The 18,094-nt window shown below is 32.9% G+C and overlaps 1 long non-coding RNA gene across 2 annotated transcripts in view; it reads right to left on the bottom strand.

Annotated features, from left to right (window-relative positions):
- Positions 1 to 18,094, bottom strand: part of LOC144614691 (uncharacterized) — a 296,020-nt gene that overhangs the window by 18,269 nt on the left and 259,657 nt on the right. The gene's annotated exons all lie outside the window — the stretch shown is intronic.

Genomic DNA, 18,094 nt, shown 5'->3' with positions numbered 1-18,094 from the left:
AAATTTTTGAAATGCTATCACAGGCAAATATTACTAATGGGTCTCAATTATTTCATACCACAGTCAGAACCAAAGTAATTAATCTTCTTTTAGGGTAGTAAAATACTCTCTAGCATCTAGTAGTTATAATGGATAACCCTATTCTTGGAATATGAGAACAAATTATACGACATCCTAATCTAATATGAAGAAGAAAATTTTTATATTTTCAGTGTTGTGAATATGTGCAATAGAATTCTTAAATGTTTAGATAACATGTCTTTTTAGATTCATCTATCAGGAATAAATAAAAGACTGACATATTTCCAATTCCAATCTGAATTTCCAAAGTCCTTCATTCTAATAATGCCTTAGTGAGCATGTTATTGTTGAATATGTATACTGCACACCTGAAATTAATATAGCTGTATTTAAACATACTGCAATTTAAAAAAAAAAAAGTAAAGTAATGCATTACTGAATGACTGTTAAAAGTGTGAACTTAGACTCTGTTTCTTACTTCCTCTGTGATTTCAACGGAGTTAAAGTTCTGCATCCTCAGTGCCCTCAATAGTAACATGAGAATAATATAGTAGAAAACTGATAAGAAGATTAAATGATAAAATGATTAAATGATAAAATACATATAAGATTACATATAAGATGTTTAGAACGATACCTGGCACATTAATGAGTAGCCACTAGATAAGCTTTTAATTTTTTTTCTTCCCATTCCTCACTTACTTTTACTTATTTATTCTTTCAAGACATATGCTGAAGTGACGGCTATGTGATAATCCATGTCATGAAAATTGGTATTGAGAAAAAATTTAATGAAGGCTTAGAAGTATTTGCATTGTTAGAAGTAAGAAGAAATCCAACTGAGCATTATTAAGCAGCAAAATTGCATCCAAACATTTTAGTGTGAGTACTTTGTGCCATTAAGTCCTTTATCCTTTGTAGCTGCTATTTGTTTGTTTGTTTGTTTGTTTGTTTTTTCATTTTGAAACACATACCCAGACACAGAGATTGGAACTGTTCCTCTCTGTCCCTCTTCAATGGGTTTATAAGTCAATATTCCTAAAGAGATCTCCTACTATTAAAACTAATAATGACAAATATTCTGTAAGAAGAATAACTTCAGGAAACTTGCTACAAACATGCTTCAAGTTTTTTTCAAAAACCACTGTCAAATGAAATATGATTTGTTTAGGTTTTAGTTAATTGTCACTTTTTTTCTCTATATTAAATTTGTAAGAATAAACTATAAGTAACTGCAGCTTTCAAAATGAGGAGTAGCTTAGCTTATCCTTGACCCACATGAAAAATAGAAAAAAAAAATCAGCAGCACTGTATTACTTTAAGGTATCCATAATTTTAATTCCATTTTTGATTCCCTTTGATATAGAGCATTATGTGACTGAGACATGCAGTGAGAAATGTAAGGGTATAAAGAAAGAACAGGAAGTAAAAATTAGAATCATGAGGATAAAATTGATGATGGTAATCAGCTCACTGAAAATTATCTAAAGAAACAAATTTCACCCTCCATTAGCTTAGTACACACAGAGAGAGGAGATACAGGATGCTGATTTCATTCTCCCTTAGAGGTTATATTCCAGTAACAATATTTGTGAGTTTACAGGACTTTCATGCAATGACACATTCTACCCACTAACTTTTGTAAAGAGCTCAATAACAAGAAATTCAGACTATCCAGTTATAATAATAAACATGATTAGTAAGATCAGTAAGAATGAAGAAGGGTCAGAGATGTCTGCCTTACCTCTGCCAAGCCATCCTGTTGATCAAATATTGAGAGGAATGTATTATGATTAAATCACATTTGATTAATTCTGTGTTGTTTAATAATTAAACCATATGGTATTATATCCACGTGAGTTTGATATTTGAAGATTATTAAATAAAATATGAACATTTTTAAGGAAATTAGTGGAAACTTTACTTGTTAAATGTTTTATTATTTGGATATTCACAACATTGTCACTATAACATTTGAGGTTCGACAGCATAGCTGACACATGAACACTATTACTATATCACATTGTTCAGGAAGGCTATAAGGATTCTTTTAGTAAATATAATGATTTAGCCCCAACATTTTATTTAAATGTTGAAAGTTTAAAAACATTTTACGAATAAGAAGCAATAATTTTCACTCCTATGGAAGTCTATTAATTCATTACACTTATTTCCATTAAACATATATTTTGAATTAAAATGTCATTATTAAATTAATCCAGGCTTACAACTGAAGAGTCTGTATATAGCATTACTGCATGGCTATTCCTAGAGCTAACTGAGAATGTTAGGAATGTCCAGTGAACATTGAAGCTTTTGGTTAAGAAAAGCAAATCAGAAATATATTGCCATAATCATTATTATATACATGCATGCATACATATACATATATATACATATATATATATATATGTATATATATATATACATACATATTTATGTCTTCCTGTGAAAAATAAAAGCTATAGAATACAGAATATAATTGATTCTTGAAAACACTAAGGCAAGGAACATTGACTATGCCCATGTTCTCTAAACAATACTGATTCAAAGAAAAGTAATGCATTTAAGGTGATTTTCACCAAAGAAGGATAGATTTCACAAGGCTTACAATAATACTCTTCAGTGTGAAATAAATCTTTTCTTTACTTGAAAGAAAACACCTGGAGGTTCAAATTTTAGATTTGTTACATTTGAGTTTTTCTAAAACTATTTTGACTTTTGAGATTCTGGCTAAATATTTTGCACTTGTCTTCTTATGTGAGTGCCTTCTAACTGACAACTAAGAACCTGCCTGGTCTGTGAAAATAGAAATATCTCTACCATATCTTCGCAGGTTTTTCATTGAGATGATCATATAATTATGTCCATTAGTATAAATATCTCAAATGGTTAGAATCTTGTTCCATTTTCCAGCTATTAGCAAACTAACTTAGAGAGGAAACTGTTTAACAATAGTTTTTGTGTTTGTTTTTCTCTTTTCTTTTATTATTATTTTTTTCTTTCCTTCTCTTTTATTTTGGTGTTAAACAGTTGAAACTTAGAACCTACCTACACAGTCTTCCGTGCATCTTGGAATTTGTTATATACTCATATCAGTCCTATCACAGAACTACTTAATTTTGAAAGTTGAGAATTTCTGTCTTATAAAGTTATACTGGAGAAGGGAAAGACATAATTCTATGAAAATCACACTTTTAACTAAGATAATGTTCTACAAGGTAAACAGATGTTAATTACATTAGATTTTGATTGTATATGACTTTATAGATCAGATTTTGATCTGTTCTAAAACTTAATTAAAAATATGTATATTTTAACTAATAAAATATAGAAAATAAATTCTTTCATAATTTATACCAAAATTCCATTCTGAGTTTTCTGGTAAAATTGGTAGTAAAAATTCTTCATTTTAGGAAGTCTGGGAACTACTCATTTAAGTAAACTACTTACTTAAGTTTTACATAAAACTTCCTAGTTTCAAAAGGAAGAAATTAGAGGCCATTCATTTTCATGAGAAAATATTTAATATATTTTAGGTTTTAGTTTATTTTCTCAGCAGGCACAATTATTATGTTACCAAGACATCAAGAATGCATTTAAAATTGCATAAAAGCATTATAGGAAAATAAAAAATTAGAAAATATAACTATTTAATAATCTACTATGAGAGTAACAATAATAAAATTTGGTTTCACCTTCTATTATAGGACCTTAACATTCAAGTAAATTGGGAAATTCAGTTTTGTGTCTTTAGTAACAATAAATTTAAATATTTATCCATCAGTGATTATTATTATGAATAATCCTAAAACAGATGTGAACTAAAGCTTTTTCTAGACCAAGGTACAAATTACAGATGAAACACCATTCTCATCAACTCTTTTTAAATAGGGAAAATGAGGGCTCAGACGGTTAAGTGCTGACTTCAGCTCAGGTCATGATCTCATGGTTTGGGGGTTTGAATTTCAGCTGGCAGCTTGGAGCCTGCTTCATATTCTGTGTCCCCCTCTCTCTGCTCCTTCCCGTCCCCCCAACCCCCATCCCCCCTCCACCCTGCCATGGTCTGTCTCTCTCAAAAATAAACATTTTTTTAATAGGGAAAGTGAAACCATACCAAGAAGTTCCGAAAATTTTGACACTTTATTTCTGAATAATAATTCCAGGCTCAGTTACTTAAATGTTATCATGCCACCATTAGTTTATTTTTCTCAGTGTATGGATATAAGATTTTTCTTATTTTCAATTTTCTAAATGTTTATTTATTTTAAGAGAGAAAGAGAGCAAGCACAGGGGAGGGGCAGAGAGAGAATCCCAAGCAGGCATCAAGCTGTCAGCACAGAGCCTGACCTGAGCCAAAATCAAGAGTCAGACACTCTTGACTCTTGACCTACTGAACCACCCAGGCAGCCCTATTCTTTCTAATTTTGAAAATGGCTCATCACGCTAAATATTTTCCTTTTTACATATTCAATCATGATAGCAATTGGATTTTGGAACTGTGTGAATTAAATTTTGAAAGACATATAAGGAGGTTCTTTTAATGATACTAATAACTCATTACTTAAGTAAAACCCAATGTGACTCTTTTCTTTATTTAAACATGACCCTTTTAAAAATGATTCTCTCCCTCATCTCAAATTTATTTGCTTTCCATACATTTTCAGATGCTTTCAAAGATATTAGGTACAAAAAACAGATATTATACAATTGGATGGTATACAGATGGTATACAACTGGATTCCTATTCATGTGAATGCAGTAAAGAATTCATATCCTACTGTTGCTGCATTCAGAGATAGGAGTTAGAAGCCTTGTATTTGGAGTTCTGAGCCTTGGAGTTTTGTAGCTCCATGATCTTATAAAAAAGTTAATCTTTTACAGAGGCACACAAGTGGTTCAGTAGGTTGAGCATCTGACTCTTGATTTCAGCTCAGGTCATGATCCCAGGGTCATGAGATTGAGCCCCATGTTGGGCTCCACACTGAGTGTGGAGCCTGCTTAAGATTCTCTCTCTTTCCCTCTTCCCCCCCTCCCTTGCTTGTTCGTACTCTCTCTCTAAAATAACAAAAAAAAATCACTCTTACACAAGTCATATGGAGGGATAAAAATGCTAATATTTGTACGTGCTTTTGTAACCTATAAAAATTCTATATATAAGTTAGTATCTATATATACTAAAAGGTCTCATTTCCTCATCTAAAAATGAAGTGCTTTCAATGATATTTAATAAGTATATTTATTCATAAAAGCTTTTAAAGTATAATAAAAAATGACACATTAAAATTACAGCCAAAAGACTCATATTATCTTACATGATTGATTTGATATTTTTATAAACATAACATCTTGAAGCAGTTCCAAATAATTAATACTTTTACTATAAATAAAAGACTGACTGAAAATTACAAGTGGCAGACAAGATTATTATGATTGTGATGATTATTTCATTGTATGAAATTTTTAGAAGGAATACATTTAAACTAAATATGATTTGTCTTCATGTTGCCAGGATTATAAGAAGTTTAGTAGACTCCTTGATATTACCTAACATCTCTGAATACTATCTTCTGCTTTCTTCACTATAATTTGGGGATGACAATGTTTGATTAGTTTTCCTAAAATGACGCTGTGAGAATGAAATCAGATAATGTGTCTATGTTCAATTTTTATTCAAGGGTAGGGAATCATTCCTTTCACTCTTCTCATTTTAAATGATCAGAAGTAACATTTGGGATGCCTAGTGATTCCCTTGGATAACCAGAGGTTGATTGATTTTTAGGAGATTCTTAAAGTTTCTTTTTTTTCCATAATGAATCAGTTCTCCCATTTTTTTTTTTTTGCATTTAAATATCCAGTTTTAGCTTCATTAACTACTTCATACATTTTCCTTGACTTGCTATTTTTTAACTGGTTGAGTTAAATACTTCCATTTATTATTTTTTTAATTTTTTTATATTTTATTACACTTAAATACTGGATGCTCTTTATTTTGTCTGATTTAGACTTTAGCAATACCCTACATATTTTAATCAGTTAGAGTTTCAATTTTGTAAACTTACAGTTATTTTTCTCTTATTCATTCACTTTTAAGATATTAGTTTTCAAATTCAGAAATCATTGGATGAGTTGGAAAAAGCATTTGTGGGTAAATACAAGGTTGGGATATTTTTGTTATTACTTTCCAATCTCATGTTCAGAAAACATAGCTTGTACAAGTTCCACTTTATGGGGCCCATTGTAATGTTCTATTTTCCCAAATATAAAAATCATTTTTGTGTTGGTTTCATGGGCATGAGAAAACATGCACTTAAATCAGTGTACTTTCAACTTTTGACAGCAATCCACAGTAAGAAAGACATTTTATATTAAAATTTATAGCACAATCACACACACACAGATGCATATGCAGTAAATGTGGAGCAAGACTTTGATGATAATCTGCACAGCTTATTCTATTTTGTTCTATTCCATTTTATTTATTTTTTTAATATCTGGTTGTGACATCAGTATACTTTTTTGATCCAGGGTTTGAGAAATACTGTTCAAAATATGCTAGGATTTGCTTATATAAAAAATCTGGGGCACCTGGGTGGCTCAGTCAGTTAAGCATCCAACTGTTGGTTTATGCTCGGGTCATGATCTCATGGTTCATGGGTTCGAGGCCCTTGTTGGACTCTGTGCTAACAGTGTGGAGCCTGCTTGGGATACTCTCTCTCTCCCTCTCTCTCTGCCTCTCCCCTGTGCACTTTCCCTCTCTCTCTTTCTCAAAATAAATAAACTTTTTTAAAAATTGTTTTTCCCTATGTTCATAGAATATTACAAAGATATATTGATTCCCAGTGTATCAAACAGTCCCTGTATTATCTGCTAATTTTTTTGTACTCAAAAGCAACATTTGTGGCTCAGACCACACGTTTTAAAGATAGTTTGATTTTGTGAGAACTTAGGAACTATCACTTTATTAGATATTTTTAATCACAAATTAATCCTTAAAGCCAAATGGATCTTAGACATCCCCTTATACCTTCTCGACCCTATCAATAAGCTCTCTCTTTGCAAATCTACTTAAAGGAAACTACATGTTAATGAAGTTTATCAGCCTGTGGAATTAATTTGCACACTCTTCTATTTAAAGCTGTCAATCTTTTTCCTCCAACATTTTATTTTAGGCCCTGCCAATCATTACTCAGTAAACTTGTATTCTACTTGATAGTTGAAAATATACTGATATTACATATGAATGAAAGAATAATGGATGGGAAGAAAATCTATTTAAGTATTTTATTATAGTATATTAAACAGATAAAGATAAGGCAGAAAATAGTGTATCAATTTAACCTAATACACCAAACATGTATGTAGTTGTTTGTAAATCATAACAATTTACAAGTAGTTTTATAAAACCTCATGTCTCACTCTAAACTTTAAAAAAGAAACTTTACATTTCAAATCCTTTACACCTTTCATTATTTATTTACATATTACTGCACAATAACTTTTAAAAAGAGTATTTTGACAAAATCTCACTCACTTCTAAACCAAGAGTGTGTGAGTTATCGATTGTTGTGTATCTTACTGCCCCCAGCTTCACAGTCCTGTGAGTCACACATGCTGGCTACTCTGTGCTCAACTCAAAGATACTTCTCCTTGCCTTGGCCTAATACCCAGTGAAGTTGCCTTCTTCTGGTGGTATATCATGTAAGATGGACTCAGTCACATGTCTAGTATTTAGTGGTGACTTTTTTTCTAGATTTATTACCATATAATCAACATAAAACATTGCATAAGTTTAAATTATACAGCACGCTGATTTGATACACTTATGTATTGCAAAATGACTGACACAATGAATTAGCAATGTCATCATGTCACATAATTACCATTTGTGTGTGTGTGTGTGTGTGGTGAGAACATTTAAGATTAACTTTCTTAACAACTTTCATGTATACAATACATTAGTGTTAGCTATAATCCCAAAGCTGCGCATTAGATCCCCAGAACGTATTCATCTTCTAACTGGAAGTTTGTACTCTTTGATCAACATCTCCCCATCCCCACCCTACCCCAGTTCCTGGTAACCATCATTCTATTCTCTGTTTCAACGAGTTTGGCTTTTTTCAGTTCTACATATAAGTGATTTCATATAATATTTGTCTTTCTCTGACATTTCACTTAGCATAATGCCTTTAAGTGCATCTATGTTGTCACTAATGGAAGGATTACCTTATTTCTCATAACTGAATAATAGTACATTATAAAGATATATGCTTTTACTAAGCCTCTTACTGCACACGGTCTCTCATCCTCACAGAAACTATATGGGACTTATTTTCATAGCCCTCTCAGGAGCCATGGAACAAGTGGATGAGAGCCAAAGAGGCAGGATCTCTTAAGGATTATTTTCAAAAGTACTATACCATCAATCCTGTGGCATTCTGCTGAAAAAATAAATCATAAGGTAAGCTAAGATTCAAGGTAGTAGAGAAATAAGTCTTATTTGTAGAAAGCAAGAACATCAAAGTCATATTCAAAGGGTATACATAGAAGGGTAATATGAATTTATGGACATTTGTGTAATGTGCCACATACATATCTCACACTTTAATAATATCAGGATACCCTTTAAATAGGAAGTAAAATTCTTATTTCCTCATATTAACATGATTTTTTAAAAATCACTAAATTATATATTCATTCACATAACCTGTTCTTAAAATCCTATTTTAATTTTCATTCAAAAATCAATTTATATATTATATAAAATTAAATTAACTTATGTTTTTAATTTTTTTAATCCACATGGTTGTTTTAAATTTTTTTAACCTTCATTCATTTTTGAGAGACAGGGTGTGAGCAGGGGAGGGTCAGAGAGAGAGGGAGACACAGGATCTGAAGCAGGTTCCATGCTCTTAGCTGTCAGCACAGAGCCTGATGCGAGGTTCAAACCCATGACCTGAGCCGAAGTCGGAATCCAACTCACTGAGCCACCAGGCACTCCAAAATTAAACTTGTTAAATCTATTTATATTTATATATTTCCATATTATAAATTGTAGTTTCTTGCTTAGCTCAATTCTCTAATCTGGGTTTAATAGAAAAAATACCAGGGCACATGGACAGCTCAGTCAGTTGAGGGTTTGACTCTTGATTTTAGCTCAGGACATGACACCAGGGTTGTGGGATCAAGCCCCACACTGGGCTCTGTCCTGAGCATGGAGCCTGCTTAAGATTCTCTCTCTCCCTCTGTCCCTCTCCCCTGCTCTTACTCTCTCTCTCTCTCAAAAAATATATATGCATTTGCATTTTCTATATTTACTTGATTATTTTATTTTACTTTGAGGGTAGTGAACAATAACATTAATCAACATTATCATTGCAAAATAATAAATATGTCCATTATTGAAGCTATACCATGCTCATGAATTAGAGTACTGAATATTATCAAAATGTCCATACTACACAAAGTGATCTACAGATTCAATGCAATCCCTATTAAAATACCAATAGTATTATTCACAGATCTAGAAAATATAATTCTAAAATTTTCATGGAACCACAAAAGATCCTGAATAGCCAACCGACCTTGAGAAAGAAGAATAGAGCTACTGATATCACAATCCCAGATTTCAAGATGTACTACAAAGCTATAGTAATCAAAACAGTGTGGTACTGGCACAAAAATAGACATATAGGTCTAGGGAACAGGATAGAGAGCCCAAAAATAAACCCACATTTACACAGTCAATTAATCTATGGCAAAGGAGGCAAGAATATAAAATGGGTAAAAGAGTCTTCAATAAATGGTGTTGGGAAAACTGGACAGGTGCATGCAAAAGAATGAAAATGGACCACTTTCTTATACCACCCACAAAAATAAACTCAAAATGGATTAAACACCTAAATGTGAGACCTGAAACCAGAAATCACCTTAAAGAAATATTGGCAGTAATCTCTTTGACATTGGCCTTAGTAACATTTTTCTAGATATATCTCCTGAGGCAAAGAAAACAACAACAAAAAAAATTAACTATTAACCAAAATAAAAAGCTTTTGCACAGTGAAAGAAATCATCAACAAAATGAAAGGCAACCTATTAAATGGAAGATATCTTTAAAGATAACTAATAAAGGGTTAATAGCCATAATATATAAAGAAGTTATAAAGTCAACACCAGAAAATAAAAAATAAAAAATAAATAAATAATAATAATCTGATTAAAAATGCACAGAAGACCTAAATAGACATTTTTTTAAAGAACACATACAAATGGCCAACAGGCACATGAAAAGATGCTCTTCATCACTAATAATCAGGGAAATGCAAATCAAAACCCCAATACTGGGTCACCTGTATGGCTCAGTTGATTCAGTATCTGACTCTTGATTTCAACTTAGGTCATGGTCCCAGGGTCATGTGATCAAGCCCCACATAAGGCTCTGTGATGGGCATAGAGACTGCTTGGGATTCTATCTCTTCCTTTGCCTTTCTCTCCCACTCACATGCTCTCTCGCTCTCTCTCTCCTCTCTCTCTAATAATAAATAAATAAATAAATAAATAATTTTAAAAGAAAACCACAATATCAACTTACACCTGTTAGAATGGATAAAGTCAAAAACTCAAGAAAATAACAAATGTTGGAGAGGATGTGGAGAAAGGGAACCTTCATGCACTATTGATGGGAATGTAAATTGGTGCAACCAATTAAGAAAACAGTATGGAATTTCCTCAAAAAAATTAATGATAGAAATACCATACAATGCAGTAATCCCACTAGTAGGTATTTTCCAAAAGAAAATAACATCACTAATTTTAAAATACATATGCATCCCTATGTTTATTACAGCATTCTTTACAATAGCCAAGATATGGAAGCAACCTAAGTGTCCATCAATAGATGAATGGATAAAGGTGTGTGTGTGTATGTGTGTGTGTGTGTGCGTGTGTGTATGTGTGTGTGTGTGTGTGTGTATGTGCATGTGTTGTATTACATACTAGAATTTTACTCAGCCATAAAATATAATGAGATCTTGCCATTTGCAACAACATAGATGGACCTAGAGGGTATAAAGCTACGTGAAGTCAGAGAAAGAAAAATGCCACATGACTTCACTTACATGTGGAACCTAAAAAACAAAACAAGTGATCAAATCAGAAAGAAAATCATAAATACAAGGAAGAAACTGGTGGTTGCCAGAGGGGAGAGGGTTGCGGTGGATGCATGAAATACGTAAAAAGAATTAATAGGCACAAACTTCCAGCTATAAAATAAGTCACCGGCATGAAAAATATAGCATAGTCAGTAGTATTGTAATAATGCTACATGGTGAAAGCTGGTGACTACATTTATCATGGTAAGCACTGAATAATGTACAGAATTGGTTAATTGCTGTATTGTACACCTGACACTAATATATGTCAACTATACTTCAAAAAAAATTTTAACAATAAGTTAATACAACCATGTGTTTGCTAAGTTTTGAACAGGCAATCTATTTAATATCCAGAATGTTGTATTAAAGAAAAAAAATATTTATCCATGAGCATTTCTTCATGAAAATGTAATGAATATATTATTTTGGCCTAAGGCATGTGCTACCCGTTCTTCTTACAGTATCTTTATTTTTGGTAAAACATTTTTCTATCCCTGGTTCAGGTGATTCAAGCTGATCTGATTCTATCATTTTATTCCAGCATTGGGCATAGTATCTACATGTTCCCACTAAATGAATTCTTCCATCTGGGAATGGAGATCATGTTTTAGGCATGGTCTGGTAAATCAGCTTGGCCAAATTAGAGTCAGACTACTGATTTTGAATGGAAATACTGGCATCATACTATTTTCCTTTTTCTGGCAAAACAAGTAGCAATCTTTTCTACAATGTGGGCTTAGTTTACCCCGATACTGAAGCCAACACACCTGAAAGCAAAGCTAAAGGATATAAAACACAATGTCTTGATGATATTTACTGCTTCCATAATCTAACATGTTGGCCATCAGAGCTACCTCTGGAACTTTTTGATTCATGAACCACTAAGCTTCCACTTTTGCTTAAGTCACTTACTACTGGTTTTCTATCACAAGCCAGGTAAATAGTACCAACCACAAAAAATTTATCAAGACTCTTTTTTTTAAGCTTATTTATTTTGAGAGAGAGCACACACACAAGCAGGGGAGGGAAGAGAAAGGAAGAGAGAGAGAGAGAGAGAAGAGAGACAGAGAGAGAATGCCAAGCAGGCTCTGCACTGTCAGCTCAGAGCCCAATGAGGAACTCAAACTCACGAGCCATGGGATCATGACCTGAGCTGAAACCGAGAGTCAGATGCTTAACCAACTAGGCCACCCAGGTGCCCTTATTTATCAAGACTCTTGTATGAATATAATATTACAAGTGGGTATGTGCAAACAGGGAATCAGTGTAATAAGTCTGTCGACTTTGTGAAGATGGTATACTCAGCTCATTTTTTTTTGGATGGCCATTGTGTAATAAGCATATTGTATCACTGCCTTTTCCTATTTGGAATACTATAAAACCTCTGTTCCTAGTGCATGATATCATGTAATTACTTGGCATGGAAGCATCCTTTACATATTATTCATTATTTCAATGAAAGTATATTATTTCTTCACACTTGTGTTTTCATTGCGACAAAACAAAATTTCAATAATCACTTCATAGGATTAAAATGCAAATACTTTTCAGTCAGATTTATCAGGGTAAAGACACAGCAGAATTCAGTATTACTACGGGTCAATTTCAGTTAATGTTAGTGTCAAAACATGGGTAGCAAGTAGGCATGTCTACAAATACATCAAATTGTGTGGCAGAGAACAGTTATAAGCTTTATAATAAGTTTTGAAAGTTATTGAAACACTACCGAAACATTTAAACACTTTTAGTTATTCATTTTAATTTAACCATTTCTCAATAATTATTTGAAAAAAATCTAACATTTTTAAATATAAATATACATAAATTGTTCTATTCATAAATGACTTTTTTTTTAAATTACAGTTTCAGCTTGCTAGTCTCAATGAAATTTGTTTTGTTGTTTTTAGTAATACTGGCAACTGTTCTAAAGAGGTTTATGTCTCATCTATTTAAAACATAATTTCTCGGGGTGCCTGGGTGGCTCAGTCGGTTGAGCCTCTGACTTCAGCTCAGGTCATGATCTCACGGTTCATGAGTTCAAGCCCCACTTTGGGCTCTGTGCCAACAGTTCAGAGCCTAGAGCCTGCTTCTGATTCTGTGTCTCTCTCTCTGACCCTCCCCTGCTCACGCTCTGTCTCTCTCATGCAAAAATAAATAATGAAACATTTTTTAAAAGTTTTAATGTAATTTCTTTTTAAGTTTTTTTTTTAATTTATTTATTATTTCTTTTTGGGAAAGACTAAGTGCGAGCAGGGGAGGGACCGAGAGAGAGGGAGAATCCCAAGCAGGCTCCATGCTGCCAGTGCAGAGCCCCACATGGGGTTCGGACTCACAAACTGTGAGATCAAGACCTGGCCCAAAATAAAGAGTCAGACACTTGATGACTGAGCCACCCAGGCACCCCTAAAATGTAATTTCTACACACATGGCCTCCAACTTAGTATCAACATCTCTTAAAGAGTCTGTAGCTTTCATTCCCATTGTAAACAGTACACACTACCTCAGGAAACTAGTATATCTCTGTCTGTGAACCAAAAGAGAATAACTCTCTCTCAACACAATAATAAATGTCTCATTGCCTTTCCCTAGCATAATATAGCCAAATATTGTCTAGGAAATTTTGTAAAAATCATGTTAAGTATGAGGGGGGAGAAAAAAGAAGATGAACACGATGTGTTGGTTACAAAAGAAAAGGAGGCAATAGAAGGAAGATGAAAATGGAAGAAAAATTTTAAAAGAAAAAAGTAAAATTAGCATGGAATGCAAAGTTTCCAGATATATGTAAGAAATCTAACATGAATAGTACAGATTTAGAATAGCCTGACTTCCTTAATAGTGTCAGGCCATTTTTTTCAAATTACGTTGTACATTTTTTGTTTATTTTGTTGTTGTTGTTGTTTTATTTCCCCACTTTCGGGATGTCAGTCATAAGCATATGAGACATATACATTCAATAGGATCACCATGAGCCCAAAGCAATTGTCCACATTAAGCATATCTTAATTAATTTAAGTTTATGAAAATTAAATCTAAAAAAAAAAGTCCTTCAAGAGTCAAGTAAAGTTTCCTAATTTGTTTTAAGTAGAAAAAAATCTAGGCTATCAAATTTTCTATAAAAACAATGAAATCAAATAAAACTTAGCAATATCCACAAGATATTTAGTGGGAAAAAGTGGAAAATGAGAATTTTTAAACACAGTCTATATTCAAATATAAATTCAATAATTAAAAAAAAAACATTCCAAGAAATATTGTTCCCATGACCTTTTTGAGGAAACATTTTCAAGATTATCTATCTCCCAATAAACATAATGTGTGAAGCTGTACCAAAATACCAGACATAAGTATTGATACATCTAATTGCAGAGCTAAGATGAAAACCAATGTGGTGTAAGAGTGACAAAATACAGTGTGTGTGGGAGGGGGAGTGAGTGGGTGTGTGTGGGTGTGTTTTAGCCAATACCAAAATGATGCAAGGAAAAAAAAAAGAAGAGAAATAGAAGGAAGACCATAAAATAAGCTTGCTTGTTGCTTTATTATAATAGTTGGAAGCCATAAACAATCATGTAAATATGGCAAATGAAGTAGGTGATAAGTATATTTAAAAGTATGAAGGTGACATGAACATTGGCAGTTACTTTTCCAAAGAAGGCATCCAGATGGCTAACAGACCCATGGAAAGATGCTCCACATCACTCATCATCAGGAAGATACAAATCAAAACCACAATGAGATATCATCTCACACCTGTTAGAATGGCTAAAACTAACAACTCAGGAAACAACAGATGTTGGCGAGGATGCGGAGAAAGGGGAACACTTTGCTGGTGGGAATACAAACTGTGGCAGCATTTCTGGACATCCGTACAGAGGTTCCTCAAAAAATTAAAAATAGAGCTACCCTATGGCCCAGCAATTGCACTACTAGGTATTTATCCAAAGGATACAAAGATGCTGATTTGAAGGGGCACATAACCCCCGTATTTATAGCAGCATTATCAACCATAGCCAAATTATGGAAAAAGCCCAAATGTCCATTGACTCATGAATGGATACAGAAGATATGGTGTGTGTATACACACACACATATACATATACAGAATGGAATATTACTCAGCCATCAAAAAGAATGAAATCTTTCCATTTGCAACAATGTGGATGGAACTAGAAAGTATTATGCTGAGAGAAATAAGTCAGTCAGAGAAAGATATATATCATATGACTTCACTCATATGTGGAATTTAAGAAATAAAACATGAACATAGGAGAAAGTTGGGAAAAACAAGATTAAAACAGAGAAGAAAACAAACCATAAGAGACTCTTAAATAAAGAGAACAAACTGAGGGTTGCTGGAGGGGTATTGGGTGGGGGGATGGGCTAAATGGCTGATGGGCATCAAGGAGGGCACTTGCCAGGATGACTACTGGGTGATGTATGCAAGTGATGAATCACTAAATTCTACTCCTAAAACCATTATTACACTATATGTTAACTCAAATTCTACTCCTAAAATCATTATTACACTATATGTTAACACACTTGGATTTAATTAAAAAATATATTAAATAATATTTTTCAAAATATGAAAGTAAATACAAAGAAAAATAAGAGTTTTGATTAAAAGTGAATTGTGAAAGACAATGGGAGAGAATAAAAAAAAAGTTAATAGAAAACAAACCATATAAATATAATATATGTCAGGATATATACTGAAGGATATGTATACAAATTAAATCAGCAAAGGCAAAAGGTCCTTGGGGCTTAGGGAGAAATCAGTCATCGGAATTCAGTTGTCCTTGCCCTATGGAGTCATGCAGGTAGCACTTAATTCAGCAATGACACAGCACTGGTAATCAGGATGCTCACCTGAGGCATAGTGGCTAGGGTTTTTGTTGGGGTTAGTCATGTGGGCATGGGGCTCCCACATGACTGAAATCAACTGCTCCGAGTACAGATCTCTCCTTCCTCTGTGTCCAGATGTCTAACTGATAGAGCACAGCGCAAGACCACAAGTGAACAAAACCAAACATTCATCAATATCATCATTATTGCAAATTGTCTGGCATAGCCAAATGGCCTAAACACATAGGTATACAGACACACTTCAAAGATTCTTATCAGGAAGAATATTCCAAAGTTTTATAGAGTATCTCTCAGAAGGTGAAGAGTATGTTTTTGTTTGTTTGGGTTTGGTTTTTTTTTGTTTTTTTTTTTTTTTGATGTGAAGTATTTGTGCATCCCAAGCTTCCACTGAATTAACTGCAAATATATATCTATAGATACGCATATATATCACTATATATCTATACACATACATAATATGTGACTACACATGACCATATATAACTATATGTAGTAGCTATACTCTATAGTACACAGTATTTAGCAGAGTACGGATACTATATATAGTGGTATTTTATTATATGTACATTGTTTTATATATTTAGGTGGCTGTTTATGGAAATAAAACATAACATTACTATAAAACAAAAATCAAAATAACTGTCACTCAATTATATATAGGTTTTAAATTCATTATAAGGAAAACAAAGGTGCCTTTTTTGTATTATATAATTTTTACAAACAAGAAAATTAGCACTAATATTATGCAGCCATAAAAAAGAATGAGGTCTTACCGTTTGCAACAACATGGATAGACGGAGGGTATTATGCTAAGTGAAATAAGTCAGAGAAAGGCAAATACCATACGATTTCACTCATATGAAGAATCTAAAACTAAAAAAAAATGAATAAATAAACAATTTGCAGAATCAGACCTAAACATACAGAGAACAAACTGATGGTTGCCAGAGAGGAAGGAGTGAGGTGTGGGCAAAATGGGGTATATAGACACCCAGTTATGGAATTAATAAGTCCTGGGAATAAAAGGCACACCATAGGGAATATGGCCAAAAATACCGTAATAGCATTGTATGGTGACACACAGTATTTACATTGTGGTGAGCATAACATATAGAGAAGACGAATCATTATGTTGTATGTCTGAAACTAATGCAAATTTGTGTTACCTATATTGAAATAAAAAAATACATATAAAAACAAAAAAACAAGTAATATCAAAACTAAATACAGTGCGGTACCCTGGGTTGGGTCCCATGACTGAAAGAGAACACTAATAGAAAACCTGATGAAATCCAAATAAAATCCACAATTCAGTTATTAGTAATGTAACAATGTTGTTTTGACAAATGGACTATGATAATGTGAGACAGTAACGATGGAAACTTGATGAAGACTATGAGGGAATTTTCTGTAATTTCTTTTTTTTAATTTTTTTTACATTTATTTTTGAGAAACAGAGTGAGACAAGGCATGAGCAGGGGAGGCGCAGAGAGAGAAGGAGACACAGAACTGAAGCAGGCTCCAGGCTCTGAGCACGCAGTCAGCACAGAGCCCGATGCGGGGCTCGAATCCACGAACTGTGAGATCATGACCTGAGCCAAAGTCGGACACTCAACCGATTTAGCCACTCAGGCGCCCCAAGTAATTTTTTTGTAACTTTCCTGTTAAATCTAAAATTATTCCAAAATTTAAAAAAAGACAATTAGCACTAATAAAAATTTAAAAGTTATGTATTTTTAAAATATGCAGATAAAAAAAGGATAATCTGATAACCTAACCCTAACCCCTAACCCTTATCTTTTTAAAGATAAGAATAATCACCAAACAACTACCAAAAAAACAAAATAATGAAAATTTACTTCTCTCTATATATTTTTAAATTGTAAAAAATGGTTAAATTTCTAGAAAAATATGTCTGTATAGTCAAAAAAAAAATCTCAAAACAAGCTCATTTACAATGATGGAGAATTTTTCATAGAACTAACTAACCCTCAGATGGGCCCAAGTTTAGATGCTTTCTCCCTGGTAAATTCAAAGAAACCTTTAAAGATATGACA

This window comes from Panthera onca, chromosome A1, assembly GCF_046562875.1.
Source record: "Panthera onca isolate mPanOnc1 chromosome A1, mPanOnc1 haplotype 2, whole genome shotgun sequence".
NCBI classification, from domain to species: domain Eukaryota; kingdom Metazoa; phylum Chordata; class Mammalia; order Carnivora; family Felidae; genus Panthera; species Panthera onca.
Note: the sequence above shows the minus strand (reverse complement) of the source record. Positions and strands in the feature narration are given on the sequence as shown.